The sequence below is a fragment of the Lissotriton helveticus genome, chromosome 3_1 (assembly GCF_964261635.1).
Source record: "Lissotriton helveticus chromosome 3_1, aLisHel1.1, whole genome shotgun sequence".
NCBI lineage: Eukaryota > Metazoa > Chordata > Amphibia > Caudata > Salamandridae > Lissotriton > Lissotriton helveticus.
In genome coordinates this window covers 1,870,863,676-1,870,888,447 of record NC_136061.1, presented here as the reverse complement: position 1 = coordinate 1,870,888,447, position 24,772 = coordinate 1,870,863,676, and positions in this window count along the sequence as shown.

Here is a 24,772-nt window from a genome sequence, read left to right as displayed (position 1 = left end):
AATGGGTCTACTGCGTGATACACTTCCCCGATCGCTACGCGGATACACAATGGGTCTCTTGCGGGGGAATCCTCTCTTACTCCACTGTTTTTTCTCTCTCTTAGTGAACATCCTTGCATGATCTATTCTAACATGCCACCAGCCCAGTCTGAGCCCAGGCTACCGCCCTCCATGGAACCTATCCCCGCCAACCCATTCAACCTATCTTCGCGCACATCCCATCTGCCACACATTTGACCCCACACCATCCCTCTATCCCCGACTCCTCTCTCCACGCTAATTGGTACTCCACAAGACCTCATTGACTTACTCGCTCCCCCTGACTATTTTAATGCTGCCTCGGACCCTTCAGCTATCCCTTGAGGTCCTACCCCTCCGCTGAAACTCTCCACACAATCCTTACCCAACAACTAACACTCATACTGTGCCCCTCATCTTGATGAGATCTCTATCCACCTGCACCTTCTCATGGATGAACTCCAGGAATTGAAAGCCATCACTTTCGAACATCTCCCCCTGCTCAGAACTTTTAGTACTCAAGGGAACCGACCCATCGTCCTTACTGGAGCAGTTCCTGCCTTTGACATGCACACCTTTCACCATACCTCGAAAACTTTACCCTTCCCTAATGCCTCCTCCAACCCCAGAAGACTGAAGGCTTATTTATCTACCAGCGATATCAGTGATCTACTCCTCTCTTAATCACACCCAGTAATACTGACAAGGCCCTACTGGGTCAAATCCAAGCTATTCACGCTAAACCGTTCAGAGAACCCTCCCACAACCTCAGAGGAACGAATAGTGACAACCTCAAGCTCATTAACATCTTTCAGACTCCTACTTCCCACTCGACTGACCAACTGAAATGCATAATACTCAACTGCAGATCAGCTAGTAAACACGCCCGATATCTATGATCTCATCTTAATTAATGAGCTTGATATCATTATCTTCACGGAAACCTGGCTAAATTGCTCTCCCACCAATATCCTTGACCTTCTAGTTCTGCCTAGCCATGACATAATTCGTCTAGACAGATCTATCAAACAGGGTGGAGGAATATCTTACAATCAGAAAACACCACTCCGACCTCCAGTGAATAGCTTTGCCTCAACATTTCTAGCAAAAACCTCCCTGTTTGCAAACTATACACATTCTACCATCCCCTCAAGACAATCTTTCCTTCATTGAGCATTTAATGGAAATCAGCTCGTCAAATTACGACCCTCTAGCGTCCCACATCTTCCTGGGATACTTCAATTTCCACTGGTCTAATACAAACGATCACCCTGTGAACTGTCTAAAATCCTTCCTATTAGACTGACCCCAAAGAGCACCTACACCTGTCTCACTCATTACTTGGAGCGACCTCTGATTTTTAACTGCATCCTATTGCACTAAATGCCACTGGCACCAGAGCTTTTCTGCGCCTTCTCACTCTTTTCAATATGAAGTGAAACTGGGAGGTTTGAGAGTTTTGTTTGTAAACCAGGGGCCCTGTGCGATTTAGAGTGATCGGGGTACTTGAGCTGGCTCCGTGCCATGGTTGATTTTCACGTCTCAAGTACTTGTGAGAATTGGGTAAATGTTTGGTTGACCCTCTAAATGGTCAATGTGCACTGTGCATATCCTGGTTTTTATATCTCGACTTCATCATTTACTGATTGATTTTGTCTTACAGGCGTGCAACAAGTCCTGGATGTTTGCGAGCTTCAGGTGCTGTCTTCCACTGAGTATGTGGTTGATGGTGGAGAAGGTAAGGCTGTCATGTATAAAACACCTGAGTAGATTCCTTCCTTTGTATTTGTTGGTGAAAGATTATTTGTACATATTTTAATCATCCAAGATTCTGCATAAGACCTGGTGGTATAAGACCTGGTGTGAAACATTCCTGTCTGTCAGGCTGAGTCTTAGATCTGCTCAGGAACTAGAGCACACTCTAGCAAACATAGAAGAAAGCTTGATGCATCGCAACTGTTCTTACCTTTAATTACTGTCTGACCTACACAAAAACTGATGCTAAAATCGTTTTTTCAAATGTAAAAAATCCTAAATAATTGCTTAACCAATGAAAAGCCCTTCAGTATGTACATATGTATATATGTCATAAATCAAATGTAATGCCGCAGAGCCCACTGAAGGGTAAACATTATTAAAAGGACACTACAAGTCCCAACATGCTTTGACAACCAAACTCACTGGAGAGGCCCACGGGAGGGCAATAAAAGTAATTAGCATGGAGACAAATTTTTTCTTATTACCTCTTTGATGTTGCATCGACAGCCTGTGAACAAGGAGCAGGAGTTCCGAAACGCATGATGCATTCCAAGCAATCTGGGGGTGAATGCCTGTTTTGAATAAATAATTCAGTTGAGTTCATCTGTTCCTGAGTCCGTCTTCATTTGTGGACAAAATTGAGTCTTTCATGGCCTTTGGCACCCCATGCCCCAGAACTGGTTTTGAGGGACCACAGAGGAGGGGTTGCTCATTCCCCGAATTACGAGGAGGACATTATGACACAACCTGCACCAAGGTGTAACCACAACAAAGATTAGACTCCAAAAGTCAGTTGGCTGACCTCCTGTTAACCTACATGGACAAAAACTTGGGAGAATCCCTCTTTCCTAGAAGAGCCCAGCTGACCATTATCAACTAGACCTGACCTGGACTCCTTTGGCAGTTTCTCTTGGAAAGAGTCCTGAACCCCAAGTGCTGTTCCTGAGGTCATGGAAAGCTTAGCTGGTGTTAGTATGTACTGCTCCTACCTAACCTTAAAACTTGACCTAGAAAGTTTTTTTTAATGTTTTGCCTGGAGAACCACTGTGGGACTGGGTCACACCTGCCCACTGATCCACTAAGGGTACATTTCAGCAAACAGACTCCCGAAACCACTCCTTCCTCCAGCGGCGACAACTATCGTACAATCGCTCCCAGGACCCGGATCTCCACTGAAGATACCGCCATGACCATTGAAGAGCACATACTCAGGAGCCCCCACGGACCCCTGCCCACCGCACATCTTCCACAGAGCCACCGCTGCCATTGCACCCGAGCTACAACGCACCATCAACACCTATCCTCGGATGCGGCACTTTCCCCAATGTCTGGAAAAGCGCAAAAGTCAAGGCCCTCCTCAAGAAACCCTCAGCCGAAACGATGGACCTGAAAAACTATGACCCATCTCTCTTCACCCTTCGTGGCCAAAGTCATCGAGAAGATCGTCAACACGGAGCTGACAAACTTCATTGAGGAGAATGCCATTCTCGACCCCTCCCAATTCGGATTCCGCAGCAACCACAGCACCGAAACCGCCCTCCTCGCCACCCAAGATGACATCCGCGCAATCCTTGACCATGGCCACACCGCGGTCCTCATCCTACTAGACCTCTGCGCAGCCTTCGACACCGTCTCCCACCACACTCTCACAGCCAGACTGCATGACGCTGGCATACAGGGAACTGTCCTCGACTGGCTCTGCTCCTTCCTCGCCGGCAGAACCCAAAGGATCAGACTTCCACCCTTCCTCTCTGAGCCCACTGAGATCAACTGCGGAGTGCTCCAGGGATCATCGCTCAGCCCCACGCTGTTCAACATCAATATGGCCACCCTCGCCGCCATATAGATGTCAGACATCACAGACTCAGCATAGTATCCTACACTGATGATACCCAGCTCATCCTTTCCCTCACAAAGGAATCCGACACCACCAGACAGCTTCCAGGAAGGGATGAAAGACGTTGCATTCTGGATGAGCAGCAGCTGTCTGAAGCTGAACTCTGAGAAGACTGAAGTCCTCGTCCTCGGACTCACATCCTCAGCTTGGGACAGCACCTGGTAGCCCACTGCTCTCGGCAACCCCCCTCATCCCAGCAGACCACGTCCAGAACCTTGGCATCATACTCCACTCCTTCCTCACCATGACCCGCCAGATCAACACCGTCACCTCCACCTGCTTCAACACCTTCCGCATCATTCGCAAGACCTTCAAATGGATCTCCCCCAAATCCAGACAGACCGTCACCCACGCACTCATAACAAGCAGACTGGACTACGGAAACGCCCTCTGCGTTGGAATCAACAAAATCCTGCAGCACAAACTCCAGACCATCCAGAATACGGCAGCCAAACTCGTCCTTGGCATCCCTCGACATGAACACATCACCCATCACCTACGAGACTTCCACTGGCTCCCCATCAGGAAGAGAGTAACCTTCAAGCTATTCACCCACACCTACAAATCGCTGCACAAAACACGACCCAAATACCTCAATGAAAGAGTCTCCTACCACGTTCCCAAGAGAAACCTATGCTCTGCCGACCTCACCCTAGCAGAAACCCTGTGTATCCGCAGGCCTACATCAGGTAGAAGAGCCTTCTCCTACGTCGTGGCAAAGGCTTGAAGCATTCCCCCGGTCAACATCAGACGCTCCCCCTCGCTGCACATCTTCAGAAAGCTCTTGGGCTGACTCTGAGCTGCCCCCTGTCCCCAAAGTGCCTTGAGACCCTCGCGGGTGAGTAGCGTGCTTCGCAATTCCCTGATTGATTGCTTGATTGATCGCCAGTAGGTCTGAGTTCACTGCAGCTCCAGCTGCATTCTTCTCTGCGTCAAATCCGATTCAGCAGTCCCGATAAGCATCTGATGACATTCAACCCTCTGCAGCTACAGCCTACAGCTTTGCCCTTTTGAGAATATCTGACTTCCAGAAAAAGTCCAAGACCAAATGTACAAAGCTATATGAAAGCTTTTAGAAAGCCCAATACCGAGCAGCACTCCATCGATCGTTATGACTTCTTGTGTGAACATTCCGGACATTTCTCGCTTGGAGGTTTTCCTGTCTTTATCATAGGCTTCACTAAGAAATCGTCCTTCGTCATCCCTTAGTTGACGAGTCCATCTTTGAATCCAGTCTGCAACCTTGCCCAGCTGATGACTTTACCTTCTGAAAAAATTTCTAAAAGGGAAGGTAACTTTCTGATTGTGACCAATTCGGCCTGTGTATCTAACCTGTGCTCCATCTTAGTCGGCCTTAAACCCTACCCCTGTTCTTGTCTAGTGTGAAAAGTTGCCCATGGTTGGGGCCTTGCGTTTTTTAGCACTATATATATTTAAACATTTAAAAATTACTATTTCCGGTTCCCCATTTTGTTCATTAAAATATTATTTATTCTTATAAATTGGGATATTTATTGTGTTGTGTTTTATACTTTTTTGTACTTATAAATGCTTTACTCATTTTCTTAAGTTAAGACTGTATGATCTGTGCTATAGCTACCAGGGAATGAACACAGGTTTAAAAATTACTGAAATCTTTACTGGACATACCAAGGATAGTGCCATTATTACTTGGGGTGGAACACCATCCACCTCAACTAATAATCCACTTTCTCACAAGTCTCATTTACACTCCGCTGCCATCCGTGACAGCATATAGCATGGGGCAGTGGGTCAGCCCACTTTAACCATTGCTTTCTTGCCTTGCGAGGAACAGTAGTTGCCTGATCGCCAGGCGCGTGCGTCCATTGGGGCGGGGGGGCATAGCCCCCCTGCCCCCGCAGCTCCCTCGGCGTTTCTGAACTTAAGTAAACTGACTCAGTTTACTTAAGTTCAAAGATGCCGAGGGAGAACTGACAATCATGTCAGTCAGCATGACGTCGGACCACCCACCTCCTTCAGAGACTGAAGGAGGTGGGCGGTCCGGCGTCATATTAACTGACATGATGGTCAGGCTGTCACCAGGGCAGGCAGCAGCACTGCACAAGCACGCATGAGTGGGGACGGAGGGCGAATTTTTTGCCCGTGCCCAGTCATGCGCACTTGTGTTTGAACTGGTTTGCGCATGCCCATTAGGAGCCCCTCGGTCTCCTAATGGGCGTGCGGCGGGCGAAGAGTAGCCATGCCCTAAGCCAATCCTGGCGCTGCTGGCAATGCCAGGATTGGCTGAGAGGGGCTGCCAGTCCACTCCAGTGCTGTTGTGAAGGAGCCAAGGGGAGCAGAGGCGGTGCGGACCGGCGGTCAGGTAAGTGTTCAGTTTTATATTTAATTTCCGGTCGCACCTCCCCCACTACCCCTCTCCTGAGAGCCGTGACTGGAGCTCTGATTGGTCACCTTTCTCTGGCCCCAGCTTTTCAGGTAGCAACACTCTGATTTCTGGGATTTGTAGTTTCCTTTTCCCATCTTTGGCCTGCAAGAAGAGTGCTGTTGGGTTACAAACAACAAACTATAGCTACATTAGTGACAGTGTTCAAATGCGTGTTAAAGCATTTGGCAGTCCATAATTGGCAGCAGGCTCGCGCACAGCTGCCCCCGTTTACATCAGGTTATCACCTGAAACTTTGTGATCCTCAGAAATCCCAAATTGTTTTTGGTTGGCGAATACTGCCAGGGCCTGATGAGTAAAATGACGCGCCCCCCTTCATGCCTGTTTAACTGCATTTCCTGCTAAATGGGAGGTCATGCCCCCACTGAGCACTAAATCCCTGGCAGCAGCAAGCTCAAGGAGGTCAGCTGTCCAGCAGAAGCTGCACGCGCACTGGGCCTCGAGCTGTCACTGGCGGCTGACACGAGTATCTGCACACTGCGGTCTAAAAATGGGCACGCTCTGAACACCAGCAGGGGACACATCCCAGGGGCGTCACTGTGAGAACCACACTTTGCCCCGCACTTTGTAAGTCACCCGCGGCACCTCGGCCCGGAGAGCCATCCGTCTTGCAGCAATTTCCTACAGTAGCCGGGGCGCAGACTGCTACTGTCCTCGGGGCGAAATCCATCACGCCAAACCGACTCTGCCTCCCATCAAAGACTGCTCCGGGGAAGGGTCAAGTGGGCCGCCGTCATGCTGTTTGGGCTCATCAGAGACATATTTAATTTAATTAAGCTTGTCAGCACTATTGATTTTGGCAGTTTCAATTACTGCGCGGTTATGGCTTCTGCATCTAGTGTGGTAACAATTACTTATTAATCAGGATATTAAACATCTCTCCTGCTCAGCGCCTCATACTTTGTTATAAATGACAGTGCTACATCAGGAGTGCACACACCTGGAGAGGCAGATGGACTGCGGTATTGTGTTTGTGTTTAAACAAAGCCTTTTGAGATTTGTTCTGCTTTATTTAATCTTGTTGGTGCTACTGGCGGCGGGCACTTTAAAAAGATAAATAGTTAAGCAAAGCACATGGCTGGAAATCATAAAGCGCTGCAGTTGACTGCTGCCTTATAGCTATGAACCAAGCAGGATATCTCTATTCGCTTTCGATGTTGCACATGTAAATTAATTTTTGTCTGTTTCCTGTTTCACATAAGTTTGTTATTTTTTTTAATAATTATTTTCCATAAAAAAAACATTGGAATGACTGAATTTTTGCAGGACCGAATCCTAATGCTATAAGGGTGTTATCATTTCCACTGAATGTCTGTGTGAGTGCAGGTTGAGCAGTGTGCCTGTGTGAGTCCAGGGTGAGTGATGTGCCTGTGTGAGTCCAGGGTGAGCGATGTGCCTGTGTGAGTCCAAGGTGAGTGATGTCTGTGTGAGTGCAGGTTGAGCAGTGTACCTGTGTGAGTCCAGGGTGAGTGATGTGGATGGGTGAATGCTGGCTTAGTGATCTGTCAGAGAAGGGTGAGTAATGGGTCTATGAGTGCAGGGTGACTGTGCCTATATCAATGCAGGGAGAGTGATGTATCTGTGCAAGTGCAAAGAGTCGTGTCTGGCTACTCCCAGAGATGTGTACGCCAAGCCACCTATTTTCTTTCTCAAATTTGCTTGCGAATGCAACATTTGCACACTCTTTTTTCAAAATTTTCTCGGGGGAGACCTCCGGAACCCCCGATAAGTGGTTCGGGCTCGTTCGCTTGCCACAGTGCAGTATTTACACCCCACCACTTTCAAATGTCACTAGCCGCCCCTGCTGATCGCATGAGAATAGCCACATTAACATTAGTGTTTTAGTGGCAGGCCTGGTGGGCCAGTCATTTAATTTTCACATTGCTCCTTTTAAAGGTCCCCTTTCAATTCTTTCTCCTTTTTATTTTAATTTTTTAGAGCATACTTCAGTTCCACAGACTGTGCTAAAGGGCGGCTTGCATGCCGCTCATTTACACTGACGCGCACTGCATCCCACACAGCCACAGCCTCTATACCAGAGGACCAATACGGGATGTCAAAGTATGTCAGTGCTTTACCATTTCAAGATGGCCAATATGTTGTTTGTAAATCTGGCAGCCATGCTGTAATTTTTTTAACAATTATATACTTTATATAATACTCTACAAGATGCCACATGTTGCTTTGTTTCATTTGCTTTTACAAGCCTATGCCCTCATTGTTATGCAGCAGCATACTTTCTTTTTTCTACTTTTATTCTGTTCATTTATGTTGAGTGTGTGTGTTTTATTGTGGTTGTGTATGTGGCTAAATGTTAGAATGAGACAATGGGTGAGTGGATAAATGGATGCATAAGTGCAAAGATGAGTGACAAGGTCCATGTATATCAACTTATTGTGTACCTAAAATCATTCATCACAGAAGAGGCATTGTCGATTGCAAGCAATAACTATTGGCATTGCCAATGCTGCATCCAATATTTTCTTTGGTCCTGCAGGTTAGAGAAGTGCCTGTCTTGATAATGTCCACTTTTCTTTCCCAAAACGGAATCATATTTTTCCACATGATAAGTTTGTTGGGTGTCACAAGTACAGACAGGTTGGAGGCTGTGGACTGACTAACTCTACGGTCATGAGATACACAGAGACCGACATGACGGTTTGAGAACCCACTCTGAGAACCTGACTTTCAGAGAGGGGTGCCTGCTGGGTAAACTGCAGGTCATTTAACTGGCCCTAGATGGCTGTTGGGACGGTCTCTAGACTACGAGCTGTTGGGTCCTCTACTGAGAGTGGCAATGCATGCCACAGTAATTTGCAGCCTCAATGCACTACAAGAAGGAAATTTTACAACAGAGAATGAAAAATGATAGAATTTTATAAAGCGTGCAGTGAATCTGAAAGGATCCCTTAGGCTCTATCTGAACCATCAAAAAACACAACTAACAATGAATGCCCCCCATTGGCTGTGATAGAGTGTTAATGTAACAGACTTGTATTCATCAAGGGAGTAACATTGCATTATACAAGCTGCAAAATTATAAATCAAGGCAAAAGAGAGTGTCAAGTTGAGTTTATTTTCCTTGTGTACACCTGTGGTAACCCTGTTGGGCCTGAGAGCTCGTGTCACAACAGAACACACCGTGACCAGGTTTAGCTTAAAATGCCATTTAGGGTTGCAAAAACGTATTGAACTTTTAGTCAACATATAACATTAACTTTGCAATTATGAACCTCTCCATACATCCCTTGAGCACCTACCTCAGGCCAGCTTTCAATCCCCCAAGCCATCATACCTTGTTCGAAACTTCACTGTTCCACTCCCTGGGCTCATGCCATCTATCCAGGCCCTCCTTCCCTTTTCACCCAAACTCCCTCCTCTGAAACCCATTCCTCACTTGACAACGCACCGCACACTGTCTTCTGTCACCTGTACTCTGTTCTCCCCCCCCCCAAGTGTGTGGATACGCCCGCATGTGAATCCCCCCCCCCAAAATACCTCCACCCACAAAAATCCCTAAGGGCATTATTCTTCACCCCAACCACTTCCAGACATCACTTCAACGGGGGGTCGTCTCCACCAGATGCTTTAATGCCACGATCTGCTAACCAAACCCCACAATTCCATCATATAGTAGCAATTTCCCATTCATGAAAGATGCACCCCATCATGCCAAAAAAGACAAGTTGTATTAGGTCTGTCATCCTTCACACACTCTACAAACCCCAACCCCATTGGCACAAGAACCTCTTCATTTTCACACATAGCGTTCGCAGCATCATGACCTCCATCTGCTAAATCTGACCCCAATCCCACCCCAATCCCACCCCAAACCTGCTGCCCCCATTGCTGCACCAATCCTAAAAGCAGTTTGAGCCTTCCCAAACTGCACAGACCCATTTGCAACACTGCCAAGAGCTGAAAAGCTGATACCTTGCAAGCCTCCTCTTGACAAAAAATTGCTTTATACCGCCACGCAGGCAGCTCCTGGAAATGACGTAATTCCCTCACCGGGCACACCGCACCACAGCCTCCCTCACACAATCATACTAATTTTCCTCGGCTTGCTGATCAGTCTTCTTACGCCACAACCAAAATGCCCAAACGACCTGGGTCTAAATGCAATTCCTCATGCATCACCCCCAGCTCAGACTTCAACCCCAACAGTTCCGAAACCCAAAAAGCCCTAAAGAACATACAAATCATGCAAAGACGGAAAACATCATAGGAGCAGGCAGGCAACACAGCCCAAAAATCTGTCAACAATTTGCACGTAATATCCTCTTCTAACGCTGCCCCCAACCCCCCCTCTGCTTACCCCACTCCTTCAAAACTCAGCCCAGGATCTCATCACTTGCAGGATCGAAACCCCAGTACAGTTTACCATAAAATGAGACCCTGGCCAACTTGTCCCCAATATTTATGGGCGATAAACCTTTATCAATACAGAACAAAACAAAGCATACACTCTCTTCTCTCTACCTTTCGTTGTGGTTCCTAGTCCTGCAGTGGACAGTCCTCAAAGTCCCTGAACTCGCTCCAGGCCAATCTGTAACTTCTTCTTGTAGATTCAGCTAACGAGCCCCCAACCAGACCCACAATCCTCATTCTCACAGTGCACAGATATCTGCCTGGAACTGTGTCTTGGCCTTGTCTGCTTCCAGCACCAATTTGTGAAATCGCTGCCACTGCGAATGAGATAAGGAATCCCCAATGTCATTCTGGAGCCCAGGTAAATGCTTCACCATGAAGGCAATATTCAAATGTAAGCATTTCAGCATGAATTCCGTCGCAAATGGAACACCCGCAAGTTTCTCTGGCCTTCTGCCTGCTTACCAACTCAACCACCGCCATGTTGTCCACATGAAACAACAGAGACCTGTTTGACAGCTCTCTTCCTCACACCTCCAGCGCCACCAACAGTGGGAAGAACTCCAAAAAGGCTATACTACGCCCTTGACTCAACTAGTCCACTGGCCAGTGCTCTGCTCTGCACACCATCTCCCGTCCCAGAACAGCCCAAAACCTTTCACACCTGCCACATCAGAAAAGATCTGTACCTGCCAGATTGTATTTTCATCCAAAAACACATGAGCACTCCATTGAAAGCATCCGAATACGTCCTCCACACCCCAAATCTGCTCTGACTGCCATGATATTCACACTCTGATGCGGCAACACTGCTCCTGATGTGGCCATACTAATGCTCCTACAGAACGTCCATCTAACTTTGACCATGTTGCACACAAAGTAAAAAAAAACAGTAGTTTCTGGATACGCTGCAAATCAATCTTACGCTCCCCCATAACTCCCAATAGAAAACCTTGAATCTCCTCTATCTTTGTGCGTGACAACCTCGCCACCATCTGTACTGTACTCAATGCCCAGGAATGTCAAAACCTCCAGTGGACCGAGCCTCTTTTTTCTCTGGCGTCCGGGGCACCCCAAAACAGATTGCCATGTCCTGAAAATGCTGCGGACCCCTGCTACATTCCCCATAGTCTTTTCTGCCAACCAACCAAAAATCATCCAGATAGGGTAACATCTCTCTATGTCCACTGGATTTCATGAACAGCCTCTGCAAAAAAGTACTAAAGGTTTCAAATAAGGCACAAGAAATGGCACACCCCATCGGCAATACCTTGTCCACATAGAGGGCCCCCTGAACTGCATGCCCGGTAGTGGAAAATCCGTAGAATGAATCAGTAACAACTGGAAAACTGACTTAATGTCACATTTCGCTAGCTCTGCACCCCGGCCGCACTGCCGTACCAGCGGGCTGTGTCGTCCACAGATGCGTACAACACCCTAGAGTCTACCTCCGAAATGTAGTCATTCACCGACATAACCTCAGGCCATGACAGATGATGTATCAATCGGAATTCCCCTTCCACTTTCATAGGCACCACCCCCAAAGAGCAATAATCAAATCAGAGATAGGCCAGTCCCAAAATGTTCCTGCTATTCTACCCTCAGCCACCTCTTTTTCCAGCTTCACCGCCACCCCCCCTGGAAAATCTTTAGTGGACCGCAAATTGTCTGCCCACCTTCGACCCCTCGGCCCATTGGTAACCAATCCTGAAACGTTTGTCGAAACCCCATTGCAGCCGCAAAGCCGCCTCCATATCAGGATATAAAAACTAGCCATGGCCATAAAGCATCAGCCTTAATGGGAGTAGCTTCTTTCTGTGCTAGGGTGTCCCTGTTGACCCCTTCTCTGGGACACCTTCCATAGCTTGACCAGAGTGAAACATTGGGTGATAGGGTGTTGCCCCCGCACTTGGAGCATTCGTGTTTTAATCTACACTTGTGGCAGGAGCAAAAGCCTTTATTAAAGTTCCAGCATGCCCTACATTGGGTTCAGCTGGTTTTGGCACATAACCCACTCCCTGCGGAGCGGGCTTTGGCTCAAAAGGCAGATAAGTAATGGGCAGGAATGCTCGCAGTGTGCACAGAGGCCAAGGATTGCTTGGATGACATCCATTGCATCCAAAGTTAAGAATGCACCCTCCCACAAGGCATATCTGGATTGAGACTCACCCGTGCCCTAATCTCCTCATCGTAACTGAGCCTCACAAACCCCCCAAAGTGCATCTGTGCCTTCCGAGTAATGTCCACATACTTGTGCAGGGCTATCGCCCTATCATCATGCTTCTCACAGTGTACACTTGCATAGATCAGGAAAGCAGACGTCCAATTCTCTAAGTTGATCAGTACCTTGGGCCTTCTAGTTAGCTCCCACTCTTCCTTCTTAGACCCCTCTTTCGCCTGAATGTCCCTGTGTAAAAGTTTTAAAACATCCATATATTCTTGTTTCCAAATTCTGTTATGGGTCTTCTTGGATAAATGAGAGCTCAAAGGCATCGCTAAACCCATTTAGGGCAACCGTTTCCTATGTTTGTTATCATCTGAGTTCACGTTCCCTTTCCCCCCCTCAAACTCCTTTGAACTGTCCAACGGACACCTTTCCCCCCACTGATTTCTTACCCATAGAAGACTTTAGTGTTTCTTCATCTTTCACAGGTCCTTTAACCTTACCCTCATCAATGACCCCATCTTCCACACCTACAGACCTGCAGGTGGATCTACTCCTCTTCTGTTCTCCTACTTCCCAAATGGACCACCATTCCCCTGTACCTGAAGGCAATGACTCTGCGTCCTTCTGCTCTGTGCGACGTCCGCCGATCCACCTTGACACCGAGCTATTGGTGCCTCCCTTGTCCGCACTTGAATTCTGTAAGACACCAACTTCTCCAACGGTTGCACACCCTTTCCCTATCAGACACACTTCTGTCACTTCCGCATCCTCATCCTCCTGCAGCTCACCTTCTTCCCACGCATCGCTGCCTTTGACATAATCCAGCACCAATGCATCCTCGCACTCACCCTCCCCAAACTCGCTCATTTGCGCCACTGTTTCACTCATTCATACAATTGCAACTTTGTCCTGCTTGAGCCCGTGATTCTGTGATGTAGTCATTGCGTGAGCCCTCTGTGTAGGGCAGCCGCTGTCGACTTCCCTATCTCTGCCGGCAAACATCTTGAGGCTGTGATGCGTTCCGCTGGCTTAGCCACATTATTGTCAGCCTCTGTGGCTGATTTCAACCACATTTCCCTTACCCGGCTGCAGCAACCAGGAGGATCCTGAGCACCACCGGGCCCCCCAGCTGCACAAACTCCCTGCCAATCTTTGATCCCTATTCCCTTTGTCCTGCACCCCTAACCACCACCCTGCCCCTTCCCCAGAGGGCTTGCCTCCCTGCTTCCCCTCCTCCCCGGCAGTGGGAGTGCCCCTGGACCACATAAGCTCCGCCTCAGCCTCTTTCTCCCTGACCCTACATAGCCTCTCCAAGCATTCCTCAGTCTCCTGGGCCTAACAGCTCTGCTCACAGGATCTTCAAATGGATCCCCCCGACACAAGAAAAAATGTCACCCAGGCCCTGGTCACCAGCAGACTGGACTACGGGAACGCCCTCTATGCAGGAACAACAACCAAGCTCCTGAGACGGCTGCAACGCATCCAGAACGCCTCGGCACGACTGATCCTCGACGTCCCCAGATGCAGCCATATCACACCCCACCTGAGAGGCCTGCATTGGCTCACCGTCAACAACAGGATCATCTTCAAACTCCTCATCCACGCGCACAAAGCCCTACACAACGCCGGACCATCATACCTCAACAACCGACTCAGCTTCCACACCCCCACCCGCAGCCTCCGCTCTGCCAACCTCGCCCTCGCCACAGTTCCTCGTGTCCGGAAAACCATCACCGGGGGCAGATCCTTCTCCTACCTCGCCGCCAAGACCTGGAACACTCTCCCTACCAACCTGTGTCAGACCCAGGACCTGCTGGCCTTCGAAAGACTTCTCAAGACCTGGCTTTTCGATCAGTAGCTGCCCCCCTCCCTCCTCCAGCGCCTTGAGACCCTCACGGTTATGTAGCGCGCTTAACAAATGGTAATGATTGATTGATTGATTGACTTGGACTTTAATGTCCACTTCCTGCCATCTGGTCCCAGGGGTGGCGCTGCTCTTCAGGTAACTGTCTACCTGGCCTAGTCTAGCACTGTTGAATTTTTGAATTTTTTAGTTACTGGGCACTTTGGCCCTATCAGTGTTTTACACGTCTTAGTAGTGGTCTTTTCCATGGAAAGGTCCACTGGGGCTTTCTGCCCCTGTTTTCTTTGTTTTTTTTCATATGTCACGCTGGCCAGCATGAGAGCATCTGGAATAGGCCCGCCGCCTCAGTCTCCTCGGAGCCTTCTTGTGTGTCTGTGGGATTGGACGCCTGTAGGTGGGCCGGGAGGCTGGAATGCCTCCCGCCCAGCCTCGCATCACTGGTGGAGCACTGAGCGTTCAACTTCCCGCCTGTGGCCTACTCTCCACGCACTTCCTTTCCGCTTGGAGATTTACATGCGGCAACCGCCGGTGCCTCCCCAACAGACGCGGAACACGTTGGGTGGCTCAGATCAACCCATGCCTGCCCTAGTATCATGGGCAAATCTTCTCGTCCGGCTGCACTCAACGTGTGGAGCGAGACCCTACCTCCACTGCCGAAGGCACTGCAATGTCTCGTAGCTTAATGAAAGGCAACAAACTCCTTTCCCTACACCTTCCTATCCACTCATTGGTGCTCAAAGTCAGGAAGAGGACAGACATGCCCTTCCTGACTCTTATAACCAATCCTAACTCCCACCCCTTCCCCCCATCTCCCTACTGCCTAGACATAGGTCCCGTGCTCTCCACGCCACTGCAGTCAAGCTATCCTGGCTGAAGACGGCTGATAGCCAGAAACCGGTCCTAGGATGCTTGATTCCGGTTCAGGGAAGACATGGCTTGGCAGTTCGGGCTGGACTCTTCACATGAGGCACAGGGTCAAGGCGGATTTGCATACAGCCATGTCTGAACTGGGGTGGTGTGGTGAGCAAAAAAACGATGGATTTAGGCCCAGATCTCTGTACTGGGGTGAATGTATGACATTGTTCTGCATTCTGTCCATCAACTGTTGTTTTTGCGTTACTTCCTGTTTGGGGCACGAAGCAGGAAAACTGGACTGTAACCCACTTCCCCTGGTGGCCGCATTCTGAGAAAGGAGGTGAGGCACAACTTTTGTGGCTCACAAAGTTGGGATTCGCTTGTTCTTCATGACTTTTTTTACATCTTGACCTTTCATCACTCACTCAGGTTGCTCACAGTGATAACGGCCTCCTCAGATTGGTTTAACTTCTGTAAAATGGTCGCTCTCAGTTATTGGCCGGAGCTACAGACGAGATCGAATAATGATAGGAAAGACAATTACCATATAGTAATGCACAAGAGCTGGTCTGCAATAAGTTAATTAGAGACAATACCCCTAATCTCACCAAATACAGGCAAATAGAGAAGCCCATTCTCTCTATCTTATTTTAATCTATGTCACTGAACCAATAATTTTGGCAAACAACATTAGTGCAAGAATTATAAGCATTCTGCCTGTCTGAATCAATCTCAATATTTCATTTAACTAAGGGTGAGTAGAACTCACCCACACTCCGTGGAATTCCAAGGAGTTACATAAAAACTCTGCGAGATTCTGTGGAATTCCACAAATGTGCTTGTGCTGATTTTTAGTGGCGGGCGCTCGTTCCGTGTTGAAAAGTAAGCAGAACAACACCATGTGGCATACCAAAGAGCACTTCTTCTAGAGTTTATTTTGCTGCAGCTCAAATAGATTTTCTACTCGAGCAGCAGCTTTCTGAGCGTGAATGGTCACAACTGCCTGCATTGGGGAAATCTTGCTGCTGACCAAAAATCGTGATAGGGGACGCCAAATCTCGCTAGCACTCGCCAACTTACCATTGAGGAGCCACGCGTGAGAAAAAACTCTGCCACATGGCTGCTGGCAAAATGTAGGGGAACTCCGCATTACATGCATAAAGTGGAGTGGCTAAAACTCCACCGACTCTGCTGGCGGAGCGGAATTTATCACCCACCCCTACACTTAACATGCTAAGACTTTTTGAGACTGCTATGAAGGATGATGAGCAAATGTTTTATAATATTGATTTTATGCAGCATATTTTCCCTCTGTATATGTTAAGATGTGGAAAGAGAACTTTGGAAAAATAGAGCACAACTTCAGTGTCCATAAAATTGGAGACTCCTGGACAACTCTGATCTTTTTAAAAGATCCTGGGTTACATGTCATCTTTTTATTTACTAGAATTTCAATTTGAATGGAGTTAAATGTATATCTTTGACAACGAAGGTAAAACAGGAGCTAGTATTTTCGGCCTGTTTTCTATACTTTTATAACTCTCAGATAACTAGACTCACTATGTTCCATGTAGGGGCAAAAGCCCTGTATTACCTCAGCAGATGTGCCATCCCCACCATTTTTCCTTTCTCCCTAGCTGTTTATCTAGATTGTTCATTTTTGACAGAGTTTATGAGACTCCTTATCCCTGGAGACCTCCTCCAACTGCAGTGTACATGGTTCTCAAGTCACCTCAATTGGGTGGGCGCTCTGAAATGGGAAATCTCCATTAGATTCCTCATTTTTAATCCTAAGGTGGTGGCCCCCCTTAGGTCCCTCACTCAAGTCTTGGTGTCTTAGTAATGGCAGTGTTTTCATAGTTTGTCATCATTTTTGGGGTTCTAGATGCAACTAAGTGAGTTGCCATCTGGCCTCACCATGCAAACTAAAGTCTAAAGGCTTTTGCCCTAATATCTCCGACTCTCCACAAACATGTTTGAATTATTACTACTGGCACACGTTCGTGAACATTTCTCACAAAAGGGTGAATGGAGTTTGCAAGATGATGAATCTGTGCTGCCCACAAAGCACAGCCACATTCTGCACTCAGTTTCAATGATCTTCCTTTCATTTGTGAATAAGCAAAGAATTACAATGTTGACCTCAATTTGGGACACTTCCCTGGAAACATCCATTCCTCATCACCAACGTGTCACTTACAACTGTGGATGAATCTGCATAAATAGCTGAAGTTTATTAGGTGTCATTGACATCTTTGGGCACATCATTACACAAATTAAGTTTCTGTGAATGAGGGTCAGATACTGCATGCTGAGGTATCCGCTTTGTTCGTGTGCAAGACTATCTTATATGTAGAAAAACATTCTGTAAATTAGCACCTCTTCATTAGCACTCATTTAAACATTTTTTGATTTCTTTTTTTGTAGAAATGCTGAAAGATTTTGATGTCTATGAAATCCAGTTGCTTATACCCACTGAAAATGAGACAGCTGGTGAAGATGGTAAGTATTTGTCAGCTTTGCACTAACCTTGAGCGCAGGATGAAACAATCGTTTTTTTCAGACTCTCACCATTCCCACCAATGACCACAGAGGCTAATATATGAGGCCACTGGTAGAAGCAGGAAAGGGGAATTGAATAAGGGAGAAACAGTGCTTAATTTGAGCTAGTGGTTTCCGGTGCTGGCACCGGCACGTAATTGCCGGCACCTGCTCTTAATTGCTGGAACCTTCAACTATGACAGCTGCCACATGGAGGCACGGTTTGTGTTATTTACAGATGAGCAGAAAAACAGTTGTTTGTCAATTCAATATACATTAAAGACAACTAATACCTGCCACCCAGGCCATTCTTAAACCTTTAGCGGCCTCGAAACTAACAGTCTGAATTGTCACACTTGTAGCAGTGTGATGGTTAGTAGTTGTATAAGTAAACGCTGTTAGTGCCATTATTATTTTCTTTTCCAACAACAAACTTCCACTTTGGAAGGTTTTGGAAAAGTAAAAACTTTGAAAGGTTTGGTGCAAGCATCCATTATCAATAATGGTTGCACATCATGCCTTTATATGTCTTTGTATGAAGACCTCGAGGAGTTTCCTTAGCCCTCGAAATATATTTTCGTATTCGTGAAGCATGCTGGATTACATGTTATTTCTTCAATTTACTTAATCGTTGTGTGGTGTTATTCTCTTGGCAGAAGTCCAGCAAATCCTTCATGTCTATGAACTCCAGGTGTGCTCGGACAACAATTTTCCTGGCTTCTTAGAAGGTAAGATGATGCTTTGTTTGTGGTTGCAGTATTTAATGTGCTGCAGAAATCTTATTTTTTGTTGCTATAGGTGATGATGAAATGCTTTTAAATATGTTATTTATTTGTGTTTTGCTTTCCATTTATAGCAGATTGCTCTTCGACCTTTAATATGTTATATTAGTTATAGGTGCACTCTGTGATTCTGTACCTATTTAGGTATTACCTGTAATGCCCCACAGACACACACACGCACGTACAGACATGTATTTATTTATTTATTATTTAAGTTTGTAGGGCGCGACAGCTACCCCTAAGGGTTTCCCGGCGCTAAGATTGTGCAGCTAATAAAGTCAGGTAGAGGCGGATGCAATTATTGGTCAAAGAGCCAGGTCTTAACGGCTTTGCGGAAACAAAAGTGATTGTCCTCGGACCGAATGATCAGAGGGAGAGAGTTCCATAACTTAGGCCCCAAATAGGCAAAAGAACGGCCACCCATTCTTGAAAGTTTGACCCTCTGCACAGAGAAGAGAATTTGGGAGGAGGATCGAAGGGAGCGGGTAGGAGAATACGATTTCACCAAGGTCTGAAGATAGCTTGGAGCCACCTTCTGCCTGATCTTGTGCATATAGGTAAGTGCCTTGAACTTCACATGGTTTTCCACCTTCAGCTAATGAAGTTTGCGAAGGTGGCTCGATACATGGTCGGTTTTACGGCATTTGCTGAGCAGGCGCGCTGCGGCGTTTTGAACCAACTGGAGGCGGGGCGTGACAGCCTTGGCCGCCCCCAGGTAAAGTATGTTACCGTAATCCAACCGGGAGGTGACCAAGGCACTCACAACAGAACACCGGGTGTCCATAGGCAACATCCACAGGATCTTTCTCAACCAACGTATAATGGTGAAACATGTGGATGATACCTTGTTGACTTGGCATTGCATTGTCAGATCCCTGTCAATGACAATACCGAGATTACGGACCTGTTCCACAGGTGCTGGAAGGGGCCTGAGTTCGATAGGCCAATGCCTCGAAGTCCATAGGTCAGGTTTATGACCGAGGACAAGGACCTCGGTCTTACCCCCATTCAAATTAAGAAGGTTATGGTCCATCCATTTGGCAATTTCACTAAGTCCAACTGAGAGGAGAGAAGTGGAGGCCTTGTCAGATTTGGTGAGCGAAAAGACAATCTGCGAGTCATCAGCGTACGTAAATAAAGTAAGACCGACGCTGTCTGCTATATGGGCTAGAGGAGTGACATACAGATTGAAGAGAAGGGGACTAAGAATAGAACCTTGAGGGACACCGTGAGGTTGGGGGTAGACATTGGAAGTGGCGGATTGGGAAAAGATTTGAAAGGTGCGGTCAGCAAGAAAAGAGGCCAACCAGCCCAGGGCAAGTCCTTCAACGCCCATGCTGGCTAAGGCGTCCAGGAGGATTTTGTGGGAAATGGTGTCGAACGCCGCGCTAAGATCAAGTAATATCAGCGCGGCCATCTCCCCTCTGTCTAGCAAAGAACGGAGATTCTCTGTAACGCCTAGGAGCGTCGTTTCTGTTGAGAAACCTGACCGGAATCCTGACTGCGAAGGATGGAGTAAGTTGTTAGAGGTCACAAACTGGGTCAGGTGGCAATGAATGTGGCGTTCAAGCACCTTAGAAAAAGCAGTTAACAGTGAAATGGGGCGGTAGTTTGAGAGAAGTTCGGGGTCAGCAGAAGGCTTTTTCAAGAGTGGCGTGACCATAGCGTGTTTCCAGATGGCCGGAACTGTAGCAGTCTTAAGCGATAGATTCAAGATAGGGCAGATTGCTGACAATTGCTGAGAGTCAAGGGACCTAAGTACGGCAATGGGTAAAGGATCCAAAGGGGAACCTGATTTTATTTTACAGAGAATATCTAGGAGGCCATCAGGCTCAAGATCAGGCCAAGTCTGTAATGGACAAGGGATATGGGCCAGGTGACGAGCGGCCTCCTTGAAGAGAGTCTGTTGTACCATGGGATTTTGTCCCAGCTTACAAATGGAGATGTCCTGATGGATCTTGTCCACCTTATTTATAAAGAACTGGGCAATGTCGTCGCATCTTTGGCTCGACAAGGGGGGAGCTTTAGCGATGGAGAGGGACCCTGCAAGGTTTTTGACTAGGCCAAACAAAACTTTGGATTTGTACATGCGCGCACACCTCTGCACGTACGTACGCACACACACACACACACCCCTCCTGCCCTTGCCCTTGTATGGCACTGTATCTGTTCAGCCTTCCCTGGGTCCCCTGTTCTTGAGCAACAAAGCCCAGATCAGGTCCAACTATGAGAACATTATCCAATGTGCAACTCGGATGCTGTTGTCTTATCATTAATGACTCAATAACAGGGCAAACTTTTCGATTGTCTGCTCCTTGGCTTTTCTCGATCAGTGCTCTTTCTAATGTCAGCTGCACAGGCGCACAATACCCATTGGGCTCAAAGGCTTAAGCCCCCACGTTGTGCGTATCAGCCTGGTCTGAGACAGCTTCCCGGACACACACACAGCCACACCCAAGTACTTCACAGGTCTTTAACTCCGTAACGGCGGCGCAACCTCCGCCGCGGTGCGGGAGTTCTATTGAGTGGGTCATCAATCGCTCATCACATTCAAACAAGCCCTTAACAGATACCACCAGGATTTAGACAATTATATCAATTTTAATATCATGTACATATAAAATCACAATACCCTCATGAAGCATATAAAATTACATATTATCATACAGTTAAAACCATTAGTACATCTCGTATAAGTCTAAAATGCAATTTAGTTCTCAGTCTGTGACCCTCCCACAATAGGGCGCAATATGGTCCCACATCCACAAAAACAATTAAAGGAAACATTTTCACCACAAATGGGAGCACTCTACGAAACAGTATTAATGCATCTGTTTTCTATGACGATCAAACCCAGGTCCCTATGCAGCAGGATTTCTTCATCTAAAGTCCCTGTGTTGTACACAGATTCTGCGTAAGTAATGCACCAACTTGTTTTGGTGGATTAAAAACAAATTCGACCACCTTCTTTAGGACAATGTAATTTGTTATCAGTCTCCCTCTCTACAACCCTTCATTCAACATCTATGAATAACATATACATATAAACATTAAAACACCATCAAAAACGTTTTTATTTTATACCGCACAATTTCAGTGCTCACCTGCTTCTGCATCACCGGCTTGAGGAGGCTGGGATTACCGATCTGGCCCTGACCTGGTTCAGACCTTTTTGACAGAGAGGTCCTTTCGTGTGTCCACCCCTCCTTTCCTATCCCAGGCACACCCGATTGAACAGGGTGTTCCACAGGGCTCGGCATTAAGCCCCACTTTATGTAACCTGTATGTCCGGCCGCTGGCTGATGTCGCCAGCCAGTGGGACCTTTCCATCGTCTCATATGCTGACGACACTCAGCTAGTGGTTGCTTTGACTGAGGCAGCAGCTCCAAACGTCTCCAGGTTTAGAAGTGGTCTTGCCGCTGTGGCACAGTGGATGACATCTAACTGTCTGCAATTAAATGCAAATAAGACAGAGGAGCTACTGGTTGGAAAGAACGCCGATCTATGGGGGGACCATTGGTGGCCCACTGCACTGAAAAAAGCCCCGGAACCCAAATCAGAAGTTAAAAACCTGGGTGTGTGGCTAGATTCCTCCCTTAGTTTCTGTTACCAGACTAAAAAAGTTGCGGCCACATGTTTCAGCATTCTACGAGGCCTAAGGCCTGTCCTCAAGTTTTTTGATTCATCTACAAGGCAGCTGATAGTCCAGGCCATGGTGCTCTCTCAGCTGGACTACGCCTGTTCCTTGCTTCTAGGAGCCAACCAAGCTGAGATCTGCCGGCTGCAGCGCATTCAAAATGGGGCCGCCAGAGCCTTAGTAGGCCTTCCCCGATTTTGTTCTATCTCTGATACCATCGGGAGGCTCCATTGGCTCCCTGTGGCTCAGCGTATCCAGTTTAAGACACTCTGCCTCTTCTTCAAAATATTAAAACTTGCCACTCCTAAAATGCTCTGCAACCTTCTGACCCCGTATGTTCCGACCCGCGTACTGCGCTCTGCTGGCCAACATCTGGTCAAGATACCCCGGATCAAGCGCAGCAGAGTGGGAGGACGTTCCTTCCGCTATTTAGCGGCTAAATTGTGGAACTCCCTGCCGGTAGACATACGTGAACGGGAAAATCTTTTGGATTTCAGAAGGGCTGTTAAAACCCACCTCTTTCCCCGAAATTACGCCGGTTTGTTCTAATCTCTATTTCACTCCTTGAAGCCAGTCATTTTCTGTTTCAAAGCGCCTGGACGCCCCTTTGCTGGGGCAGCTGAGCGCTATATAAAATATTGTAACATAACATAACCTGGTTTCATAAGTGCTGATTCCCAGTGGTACCCTCCACTCTTTATACTCTCTTCATTTAATAAATAGCCCTTTATTCCAGGAGTGATGTTCATTTATTATGTGCCCCAGAACTGGTAAGCATGGACCACACAGGCACCACCCACAGAATATAGGTTTCTGGCTCCCCCATTACCCTTCTTGTTCAACATTCACCAACCATAGTCACCCAACTCAATCGTAGGTGTATCAATTATTACAGTGTGGAGTATCTCACACTTGGATCTCTACAGTCTGTGTATATATTCAAGGGTATGTCTTTCCATAGACTTTTAGTTCTAATCCTATGGCGACAATACAAGATAACCATGTGTTCTTCATTCTTAACTCCCATACTCAAGGTTGTATTATACTTTACTGCATACTAGTCTCACCTTCATGGATCCCCTCATGAATCTGGCGAAATAGTGGACCCATGTGGCTCTCAACATTTGAGTTCTCACTTCACATAGGGATACTCTATCTTCTATTCCATAAACTCGCCTCGATTGTTATACACCGTCACACCAGCACCAGGTAGCATTACTCTGTCAGTGCATATGAACACTATTTCTGTTAGCAGCCACTTTGCCTAATGAATCGGGCAAAGAAACAGAACGAATATTGCTCCCACCGCGAGGGAGCAAGCATATAGTTAGCTGCTCCCTCTGGGCAGGAGCGATGCTGGCTCCCACACCATGTGGGGAACATGTTGGGGCCCTGGGGCTGTCCGTGTACCCCTAATGTGTTAGTCGGTGGGTGCTGCCCCGGGTGGGCTGTGGAGCACCCAACTTTAATTAATGTGAGTCCCCATCCCCCGGGGCCAAAGTAGGCTAGGGGAGGGGGGCACGACTCCCTCTCCCTTTTTTATATATTTGGTCCTAGGAGATGTGGTCCCTGGGCCCTAATAAGGCTCTGGGAGGGGTCAGTGAGGCCCAATCCCCTTCTTTTATTGTATTTGGCCCTAGGGGATAAAGTCCCCAGTGCTTTTTAAGGCTTGGTGGAGGGGGGGCTGCACCCCTCCCCGTTTAATTATGTTTGGCCTTGAGAGGTGGGGTCCCCAGAGCCTTTTACAACTGTGGAAGTTGAGCCATGCGCCTCCCTCCCTTTTTTATTGAACCTGGCCTCGGGGGATGCAGTCCCAGGGACCAATTAAAGGTCGGGGAGGGAGCTGCATGCCCCCTCAATATATATGTTTTGGCGCCAGGGAATGAGGTACCCCAAGCCCGAAAGACATCCCTATGCTTAGCACACCAAAGACTGCCTGTGGTGTGGGGTTGGCAGCCTGCTGGGGGTTTAACCACAGGGCCTGGCGGCAGGTTTTGCCGTGGCTAACCGCCGCTGAGCATGGACAAAGGATGTATGCAGAATGGGGCTGGCAGCCTGCAGGAAGTTGGACGCAGGGCCTTACTGCAAGCCAGACAATGTGGCCAACCCCATGCTGCGAGCGACGAAAGGCCATGCGCAGTGGGTGTTGGTTGCTTGCGGGCAGCGGGCCAACTGCATCTGAGTGGGTTAGATGAAGCAATGCGCAACATGGGGTTGGCTGCTTATGGGGGCCCTGCGGCCAACCCCACCGCTATGTATGGTTTGGCTTTACATATGGTAATGAAATATTACTTACGTTAGGATAACCCTAGAAATGTACTGGAAAAAACAAAGATTTTTTTTAAACTTACAAATTCACTTAAAAAACATTTACCTTGAGGAAGCATATGTTGTCAAAGTATGTAGATGTGGAGTTAAGAATAACAAGCATTGGCAACGCTTTTGCCTTTTAGAGGT